This window comes from Sinocyclocheilus anshuiensis, unplaced genomic scaffold (genome assembly GCF_001515605.1).
Source record: "Sinocyclocheilus anshuiensis isolate Anshui unplaced genomic scaffold, SAMN03320099.WGS_v1.1 scaffold2684, whole genome shotgun sequence".
NCBI lineage: Eukaryota > Metazoa > Chordata > Actinopteri > Cypriniformes > Cyprinidae > Sinocyclocheilus > Sinocyclocheilus anshuiensis.
Genome location: NW_015546023.1, coordinates 13,052 through 24,399, shown reverse-complemented (window position 1 = coordinate 24,399; position 11,348 = coordinate 13,052). Strand labels below are relative to the sequence as shown.

The window sequence follows — 11,348 nt, the reverse complement described above, 5'->3', positions numbered from 1 at the left end:
CGATTTAAACCCGGATGATTGTAACCACTCTAAGTTCGTCTGCCTTGGGAAAGTTAGTGATACAGATTAAACGAGGTTAACTCAAACACAAAAGTCACATTCAAAACTGGAAAAAAGACAATAAATGCACACTAATGAGCAAACAAGAAACTAGTCAAACTACTGCGATGATAGAATAAATCTATCCTCACAGTATGCTTGTGTAATGAAACAAGCACTTATTAAAACAAGAAACTTAAAGGGGTCATATGATGTGATTTAAATTTTTCCTTTCTCTTTTCAGACCGATGAGCTTTGTAAAAATCGACAAACAGAAACAATAATGTACAGTATGTGGAAAATAATGTGTTTTTTGAACTTTAAACCGCATAAACACATTTCATTACACTAAATACACAAAATAATGTTCTTTTTAGCAGCATCATATGACCCCTTTAAGAAAACGCTGTTTATTTATGTTTAATGTGATGAAAATCAGAGGCTAAAGTTAGATTTGAAATCATTTAGTTTTGAAAATAAATGAGGGGTACAGTAAGTCTATATGATTTTTGGGTATGTATAAAATTCTACAACAATCATAGAAGTGTAAACCATGAGATAAATCACGCAGGTCTTTCCCAGCCCAGCCTCCACGTCACAAATGGCACGATCCATTAGCAGGCCGCTATAGATTACCAGAGATTACTAGACTGCAGAAGAAAGGAACAAAGGTCATGTATATTTCAGAAAGATTTGAGGTTTAAAATCATCCTTATGTTCAGATGAGTAATGCACAATGCCGAATCATACAATATGCATTGTTTGTTTTTCCCTCTGTTGAATAAAAATAAACTATGCCTTTTTTAATCATACCTAACATGTATTTTATTAAAACACAGCACAGTTTGTAATATTAAAAATGAAAAATTACATTATAAAAGCATTTATCAAGGAAGTTATTTTAGTAAATTTAGGCTAGATGTTGTTTATAAAGATTCTTGTCAATAGAAAACATCAATATTGTGCAGAAAGGTTCATGTGAACGCCAGCGGAGGACTGCATCCTCCTGTATGTCCATGAAGAGTGTAGAAACCTGTTTTATGGTTGTTGCATTGTTTTGAGTGAAGAGCCACTGCTGTACATTCACACACAAACTGACGAACCCAATAAGCTTACCATTTAGTTTTCTTAATGTGTGACCACAACAACATTATGCATATAACAATTAAAAGATTTTCACTGATTGACGTCCCTGATAAATACATGCATTAAAATAACTTAATGTTTACTCATTCTTGAAGGAGAAATGTGAAAGTCATGTGTGTGGCCTCTAAACGGGCAGCTTTTCTCAGATCAGTCCTCTGATTCTGAGACATTTCACACCAGTGGCTTCTTGTTTTTATTTGTGACGAATAACACGTATTTCAACATAATAGAAATGTACAACACTTAAAAATACGAAGAGTTCAAGATCCTGGATCAAGAAGGCAGAGAGACCCAGTGGATGACTGTTCTGGTACAGATCCGCTGTGGCGTTAGGAGTAGATGGACCAGTAGATGATGTTGAAGAGCATGTAAGCGGCGGGAAAGATCACTCGCGAGTACTTGTCTATGGCATGAATGTCTATCCAGACGTTGACGTATCCCCGGGATGTCTTCACGCGACTCGTCCTCTGGCTGTCGGCGAGGGTCAGCTGGGCGAGGATCCGCTCCTGCCTCGCGCCGTTCTCAGGCATCCCATACGTCCCCGCTGCGCTGGGATCCATGTCACTGTAGCACGTGGTCATCATCATGTCCTCTGGGTTTGCTATTCCACACGTGCAAGGCAACTGCAACGTCAAGACGTAAGCACAGGAGAGACAGACATGATACAGCGGCATCACTCTCTTCTCATCGTCTTAATTTACCAGCATCAGAGACGAGCAAACAGTGGTCTTACTTGATTCCTGAGCTTCCTCTCTCGGCGCTCCTGCATGGTGGTCAGGTAATTGACGGCCGCGTACTCGATGACAGAGAGGAAGACGAAGACGAAGCTGACCCACAGGTAAATGTCCACGGCTTTGATGTAGGAGACTCTGGGCATGGAGGCGTTGACTCCGGTGATGATGGTGGACATCGTGAGAACCGTCGTGATGCCTGAGTGTGAAAGCATGGGTTGCACGTGATTTTAAGGACTGTTACAGCTGAACAAACAGGACACGACCTGGTTTTTAGCAGGGTTTCCATCCAAATTAAACATTTATTCATTTGGCAGACGCTTTTATCCGAAGCGACTTTCAATGCCTTCCCTGGGAATCAAACCCATGATCTCAGCATTGCTTGCACCTTTCAGACTGAACACACTCTGAATAATCTCTCTATTAATAAATGTTCAGTTATATTTGATCATGTCCATGTGGAGCGGTTTTATCCTACCGAGAGGGACTCTCGCCGGCACGGCTCTGCGGTCGATCCAGAACGACACCCAGGACAGCATGACCATCAGCGTGGCTGGGAAATATGTTTGCAGCAGGAAGAAGAAGACGTGACGCCGAAGAGTGAAGTGTATGTAGAGACGATTGTACCAGCCTGGAAAACACAAATCTGGATTAATGTGTTGCGATGATAGGGGAGCGTTCACAGCCCACTACATGTGCAGCTGAGTTATGTTGGTGCAATTTGACAATACTTTACTCAATTAAATGGCCAGATCAGTGTTGGCGATTTTGCACATCCATTTTCAAACCCTAGACAGTGCTGTTCAAGCAGCATAGCAGTGGAAATGTTACAGCATGCAGAAAGAGGGCTGAGATGTACAGCGTCATTGTTTTCTACACTTCATTTGCATTTAATATCACTGATCACAAATTCACATGCCAGTTTTATAACCACACATAGCGGATGTGAGCTGATCTGAGCCTTCAAACACAATCAGCGGTGCTGTGAGGATATCAGCCAGCGCTTCACCAACAGCAGTCGACAGAAACATCTGATATTAGTGAGTTTTGATAAATCAAAAATAGCATGTGGGAAATCACATTCAGCGTATGGCCACGTTCTACCAGTGTTGAACATATCCAGTCCAGTCCTGCTCCTCTGGAAGTTTCTAGTGATCTAGTGAAGACCTTGACTAGCTGGTTGAAGTGTGTTTACTTGGGACTAGAGCTCAACTCTGCAGAAGCAGAATCGGACACCTCTGCCATATTGCATTGAGATAATCTGAGTGAATAAAATGAATTCAAGTTCACAGCATTTACTTTTGATGTTTCGTCTCAGTTAGGCTTTGGGACGAGCTGTGATCTGATCTAGACTGCTAGAACCATAATAAAGCAATATCACACGAGCAAGAGTGAGTTATACGGCCATAATGCACTCTTGCTTGCGTGATATTGTCTTTATATGAAAGTTTAACAAACAAGTATATAAATAAGTACAGAAAAGTCCCTTGTTTGTTCAACACGTTCAGGATCTGGTGTGTCAAGACGTTGGTTTCTAACTCGAAAACAGATCTACAGCTTGGACTGTTATATTGTTGGAGGTAGAACATACAACAGTTTGTGTTTGCTCTGCCAATGAAGAGAGTTCTAGACGATTGGTTGAAGGAGTCACTGTAAAATCCTCAGCAGTAATGCACAGGCTGACGGTCTGGAACAAACACGAGAGCAGTCTCAGAGCGAAAGCAATCCAAAAGCATAAAGAGAGTCGTCTGCTCTCCGATCACTCCCGCAGCACACCGTCCGATGCACCCCCAACAAGCCTAAACACACAATCAACAGTGGTGGACGTTACATCGGCATCCAAACACGGCGAATTCAACGTGTTTGTGTTTAGATGCTATTTCAGAAATGGCAGTCAAAAGTTTCTGTTCGTCTTGTTGGTCACGGTAACCAAGTGGTTCTTACTTCTAGACCAGCAATGTTTTGGTGCTACTTACGAACCACTTTTCCTGGTTCAGAGCTGGTGCTTTGGCTGTCGAAAGATGAAGAACCGATTTGAAACTAGGCTCTGGCTCCGAACCAGCACTCATGCTTTGGTGGAAAAGAGGTATGTTTTGTATATTAGAGTGTGCTGGCAGTTTGTGTCCCTTCATGCTATGAATTAGCATAACAAGAATACACTGCATGCTATGAGGAGGTGATGTCCATCAATGTGTAGTGGACCAAACAAGGGTTATTTTAATATCAGCATGGTACAAATAGGGTTACATTATCTAATAATTCTATCATGACGCATGCATAAAACAGTATGCAATACAAAAACAAATATACAACAACAGTAATAATACACACGATGTCCTGGGGTATACATGTTCACTCATAGCAAGGTTTGTCTATGAATTAATGAAAGAAGTCCGTTTCTATGGGCAGTGCATGTCTGTTTCAGAGGTAGTTAAGTAAGAGGGAGACTCTTACTGCATTCGTTTAGGTCGTAAAAGCTTTCTTATCTGGCTAAGGTGTCCTTGCTGCTATAATCTGCCCGTTCTGCCTCTGGTTGTTAGTTGTGGCTTCACAAACATGCCGACACCCAGTCCAGTTGTTGGGTGAGGGGTCTGTTGGATTATTTGTTAAATATAACAAATAATAATGTGTCTTGATTTGTCCAGGCATTATACATTTAGAAGCGGGGTGAGCACCGTTTTTACCTGGGTTATGAAATCCTGCTCCGGAGCATTAGCACCGCTTTCGTGCTGTTGACCCGTATGAAACGACATGAAGTTCCAAACATAGGTTCAGGAGGAGCCTAATCAGTCAGTCCTGTCAATCGTCATTATGATCTCAGCGACAATTCTTCCAGCATCCCTCCACCTCCCCATCTCCTCCTCTATTTCTGTTATTCTTCCTCTATGTAGTACCGCAATAAGAAGGCTGAACTCTGAGCTCAAGCCGAGTTTGTTTACCATTAACCATCAGGACCGGATGGGCAGGTGAACTCATGAAACATTGTTAGAATGCTAGTCATTATATAAACAGAGATGCTGACACTGCAAATATGCAGATGATAACTGTAACCCAGGGTTTAGGAGCATACAGTGTGAAACATCATTTTATGATTACAAGGATTAATTATTAACCCCGGGTAAATTATGAGCAGTGTGAAACATGAAGCATGCTGACCCAGGATTCCCTTTACCTGCGTTTAGAATGACCCAGGGTTAAAGGCATAGTTCACCCAAAAATCTTAATTTGCTGTTAATTTACTCACCCTCAGGCCATCCAAGATGTAGGTGACTTTTGTTCTTCAGTGGAACAGTAAAGAAGATTTTAGCTGAAACCGTGCTCCTTGGCGATTATTAAAATGCAAGTCAGCGGCTATCGGCACTTTGAGAGTCAAAAAAATAAAATAAAATCAGGCAAGACAAAATTAATACCCGTGGCTCCTGATGATATATTGAAGCGAAACAATTGGTCTGTGCATGAAAGTGATGCAGTGACACTGATGTAATGTATATGCAATTATATTATTAAAGCACCCAATAATGATGTGAAACGTGGATGTTTTACATGTCTAAAGCATATAAAGTGAATAAACTAGTCTTAATCAACTCACCTTTTTACATAAACCTTGAGAAACCATAAAACGTTCATTTCTCCCCTTCATTCAAGCTCTCGGTTCACGCATGCGCAGATCAGCGGCTCATCAGTCTTCAGTCCGAGTCGAACCGTTTGCTCAGTTCAGTTCAGTGTCTCTTGGAGGAACTGAATCAGTTCATTCATCACAGAATCAGATACGCTGCTATTTCGGCTCAGTGACTGTCAGGCGTCTGAAAGTGAGTTCTGATTGAGTAGCTTGTAGATCTGTGCTGCTAGAGACACGAACTGATTCAGATGATTCAGTCTGATTAGATGAACTGGTTCAAATAGTTCAATAAAAAGAACTGGTTCAAAAGAATGATTCGTTCATGAACAGGACGTCACTCCGGACCGTTTGTCTAAAGCTCTGGATTACAGTAATAATGCTGTAAATAATGTTCAGTTTCTTGCACAGACTGATCGTTTCGCTTCATAAGACCTCACTATATCATCAGGAGCCACTGGGATTTGTTTTGTGTTGCCTGTATTTGCTTTTTTTGACTCTCAAGTGACAGTAGCTGCTAACTTGCATTTTATGGATCACCAAGGAGCACAGTTTCAGCTAAAAATCTTCTTTACTTTCTCTTGGATGACCTGAGAGTGAGTAAATTAACAGCAAATGTTTGTTTTTGGGTGAACTATGCCTTTAACAAGTAAAACATGAAAAGCCCTTCTGTAACAAGCTGAGTGAAAATAACCCAGACTAATATGAACTAGCATACACTGCACTGAAGCCTGACGCTCAGCTCCTGCTCCAGGCTCCTTCAGCAGATGATCCAGAGCACAGCAGCCCATCTGGTCTTCAGTCAGCCCAAAGCAGCCACATCACGTGCCTCATGCTCTCCGGCTGCCTGAATCGACCTCAGGGCTGTCTCTGGATCTGCACCCTCTTACCAAACACTGTGTTTCTTCACCTGAACACCAGCTGCTCCATCACAGAGGATCGCCAGGGTCAAACCTCAGCATTCAGGCAGAACAAGAACATGATGGAGATGAGCTTTGTTCAATGTGTCAATGTGTAGCCTTTGTCCAGTGATGAAACTCCATCAGTCAGTAAGACCTGAGCTTTGGGACACACGTCCAGAGCCACTGCGACTATTTCACAGGATTTGGTGTGGCTTCACTCTGAAGCCTGTTTGTCACGCTGAAGGATCTGCGCTAAACATTCAGACGAGCATCTGAGAGCACTGAAGCATTACCTGTGCTGCTGTAGAACGCAAGCTTAGTTGTGGTGTGGAACTTCTGGATGAGAAACTGGGACAGAGAAATCTTGTCATCCGTGTTCAGCGACTCGTTGCCCTTCTTCCAGTAAAGCATAAGATCGTCATCAGTGTACGCATCTGAAATAATAACACATTTAACCCGTATCATCACATCAGCTGCCGCTTGGCCTCTGCACATTTGCCCCACATGCATCTGTTTTCTTCAGTTCAACAAAACCACCTGCACATAGATGTTACACATGGCAGTGATGGTCATTCTACAACAACACAACAGTCAGATTCACCACATCCAGTGGAAACATCCTACATATTGCTATATTCAGTGTTTTTACATTTAGATATATTGATATATCCAATATTTAAGGGTTTCTCCTTTTGTTGGATTTACATGTTTTACCTGTTTCTTCTTTAAAGAAAGAGATGTAATTGTTGGATTGTAAGAGATGTGAGATGTGGAGAAATCTGTTTAGTACAGCTCAGAGTCCAGGGCCTAAAACTAACATTTTACCACACCTTCGGTGACTTCAGAAAATTTACCAGCAATAAATATTTTTTACTGACCACAAAACTGTATGTGCATTATTTAAATAAAAAAAAACAGATAGAAAAATCGGGGGAAACACATCTAATTGCCATTTTTATTAGCACTGTTCATATTTTGTGATTATTAATAATAATAATTATTATTATTATTACTTAAAAATTAAACAAATCAATAAAGAAATATCACCCTAATACTATTGAACTGTTAATTTTTCTTTAAATAATAAAAAAAAAAAATATATATATATATTTTGGTGGAAAACCGCAGAGAAACTTCTCTTTTGAAATGCATCACTTTTGTTGACAACAAAAGTTTGAGAAGATGTTTTGCACATATTGAATTTTCAAACGCACGTTTTAAGCGACTCAGTGTTTGCAGAGGTGAAGCTCATGTGCGCTTTGCTATGATCACGCAGCACATCTGATTACATATTTATAGAATTACAGTGCAGTCTTTGCAGTTTGATAATCACGCTAAACCATATCGTGCTCTCAGACATTGTTAGAATTAATATTAAAAAGTTACCGGCCTAACGAGTAACCCTCATTTGGTGCTTGGCGAGTGTTAATTATGGGCCCTGCTCAGACTGTTTGAGAAGGAATGAGATGATTAGAGTCTCTTCACTGACTGACTTCATTAGCATCTCTCTGTCAGGTTGGTCTGAAAGCGTTCACCTCAGACTGTAGAGCACGTTTCCGTAAGGATACACTCGTAGCATCAAGTTGTCTGTTGTCATGTCGTGGATGAAAGATCTTTTGGAATGAACAAAGAACATGTCGGGCACCCAGATCTTCTTCACCAGCCGGCTGTCGAACGTCATGCTTTGATTGTTGGTGCTCTGGAAGGACAAGCGCTCGTCTTTCCAGTAATGTCTCAAATACAGCTTCATGGTGAAATCCTGAGGAGAAACACCAGCTGGTAAAAACACGGAGCAGTTAAAGCAGCAGATGTTAGAGTCACTCGAGGTTGTGCGTCGCTGTGGTTTTACCTGCTCTCTGGCATGAAGCTAAGCATTATGACATCAGTGCTACATTTAATGATTAATAACCAGCAAACAACATTGACTAACCATTTGATTAAATGACTACATCTTCTTTAGTGAAAACAAAAGTCCCAAAATATAATTACAGTCCCAAGCATTATATCTGACCAGTGGTGGAGAGTTACAGTATTTTTTACTATCACTGCATTTAATAAAACCATATCAGTCCTTGTTATGTTAACTGTATAAATCAACACCCATGATCATAACCACAGGAACATTATAAATGTGCACATTCACTCTTATTCGTATGTCTAACAGTCGAAAACGCAAACGTCTCTTGTTCATTTATGATTTACATGAATCATGATCGCATATGTTCAATTCAAAATGGCGAAATTTCATAAAAAGTTGAGTCATTTGCATTACTAGATAGTCTTTTACTGTCGGTCGCTGAAAATTTCAATCGTAAAACATTTTTCTAATACAGTACTACTTACATCTTTCCACGAACTCTCGTTGCGTTGTGACCAAGCGGCAACCTCCCGCTCTCTCTCGTGAAACCAACACGGAAGTAACTAAAACTGCAATTCATCGGCTGGCTGCTAGAGGCTGGCTCCAAAAGGGAGTCAGTCCCATAGACTCCCCATGTTAAAATGCCCAACTTTACAGCAGAAAAAAAATGTGTTTACAGCCTGGTACAAAAAATGATTTTGGTCTATATAGCTAATTTTGCACAACTGTGAGGGAGGTGAATGTTTTTATAACTCATCCGTTTAAATTATATTAAGCCTTAAGGTTCTGCATAATTAAGGGCGTGGCCACTTGAGTGACAGGTGGATTGCCGCTGCTGACACTGCTGTTGAGCTAGGTGGGCGTGGTTTCAGCAACCTGCTCCGCCTCTTTGCCCATTTTCGATTATCCGGGAGTGAGGCGCGGTGACGCGCTGCCAAGATGGCGACGGACGACTCCGCCCACTTTAGGCTTCAAAAACGCTCTTCAGAAACCTACGCGTGACGTCACGGACACTACGTCCATGTTTTTATACAGTCTATGGTTACAACGCAGGTAAAACATATTTTCCTTATTCACTTGTTAATAAAAGTTCAAAGTTTAATAAAAGGGAATTTGTCATTGTACTATTTTATTGTATAGCCTATGTTTTTTTAATTAATAATAATGAGCCACAAACTAAGCATTTGTTTAAAGTAAAGGGAAATATCCCAAAATTTTTTTTTATTTATTTATGTTACAACGCGGGTATACATCAGTCTTATTCGTTGTAGTATTGCTGATGTTGTGTGCAGGGTTTTTTCCATTAAGAGCAATATTGAATCAAACTTAAGCATTAATTATTATTTTTTCACTCTTTCTCTGCTGTCTCTTTGCAATGGCTGTAGAAATAGTCTTTAATTCTTAATTTGGGCACAGACATGTTGAAACGACTTTCACAGTCAATTTGATTCAACTCATGTTTTACTGTTTCTTATTGTCATTGTAGGCTTAGGCTACTTTTGGAATGAATAAACAAGTTAATAAAATGAATTTTCATTTATTTCTTTTTTTTGAAATGTCTTGGGCTACACAGCAGGGCAGCAGTAATGTCCATGATAACGATGTAGTGAAGCAGACGATTCTTTTCAGTGAATATGTCTGTCGATTCAAATCATTCACAATAACAATAATAATGGCATGCTCTTAATCAAGCACTCACCATGTCAGCCTCAGAGATGGTGTCGAGACTTTCAACCTGAACATCCACACCTACTGGGATCGGAGGTCCTGTAAGAGCACAGTCAAAGACAACACTGGCTCACTCCTCTCTTATATTACAGAGATATTACAGTAGCGCAGCGCTCTCTTTCTGTGAGCAGACGGGATTTAACGCTGCAGGATCTGTGGCCTATTTTAGCTCAGACTCACTATCGTCTGTGACACGAGCGCTCAAACACAAGTGGGTCACGGCCAGTCAAACATCTGGACACCCGGCTCTGTTTTCCTTTCCTCCAGAGCTCATGTAAAGAGTGTTGTAATGTTATCAGCAGTCAGTCATGATGCCTCCGTCATAAAGAAACTCGTGCTCTTCTCTGCAGTAGAAGCTGGATTACGAGGTGTTCTCACATGCAGCGTCACCGTGGGTTTGATTCCCAGGGAATGCATGAACTGATAGAAATGCACACCTTTGAACTAAAGAGTCTGACAAATACATAAATGTGTGCATGCTGTTTTAAACAGTTGCATACACGTCTCACCTCCAAATGCTGGTCTCATTGTAAAGTCATGGTCATCTATCCTCAACAGCTGCTCAGATTTGGTCATAGGAGACTTTGTCATGTCTGGACTTCTTCTGAAGATTGGGCTACAATCACAATAAGAGTAGAACGATTAGACAAATAGCAGCTGTATTTCCAGCATCATTACTCCAGTCTTCAGTGTCACATGATCTTCAGAAATCATTCTAATATGCTGATTTATTATTAGAATTACAAACTGTGATACTTTTTTCAGGATTCTTTGATGAATAAAAAGTTAAAAGAAGAGCATTTATTTAAAATATAAATATTTTATAACTATATACACTAGCGTTCAAAAGTTTGGGGTCAGTACATTTTTATTCTTTCTTTTTTTTTTTTAAAGAAATTCAAACTTTTATTCAGCAAGGATGTGTTAAATTGATAAGAAGTGACAGCAAAGATTTATATTGTTAGAAAAGATTTATATTTTGAATAAATGCTGTTCTTTTCAACTTTTTATTCATCAAAGAATCCTGAAAAAAGTATCACAGTTTCCCAAAAAATATTGTGCAGCACAACTGTTGATAATTCTAATAATAAATCAGCATATTAGAATGATTTCTGAAGATCATGTGCCACTTTATACTGGAGTAATGATGATGGAAATACAGCTGCGCATCACAGAAATAAATTATATTTTAAAGGATATTAAAATAGAAACCATTATTTTATATTGTAATAACATTTTTCAAGATTACTGTTAGTTTCTGTATTTTTACAAGTCTTACTGATCCACATTTGACTGGTAGAGTGTATATATATATATATATATATATA

At 39.9% G+C, this 11,348-nt stretch overlaps 1 pseudogene; it reads right to left on the bottom strand.

Moving 5' to 3' along the window:
* Positions 1 to 917: 917 nt before the first annotated feature.
* LOC107698616 (gamma-aminobutyric acid receptor subunit rho-1-like) overlaps positions 918 to 11,348 on the bottom strand; it is a 15,745-nt pseudogene continuing 5,314 nt past the window's right edge.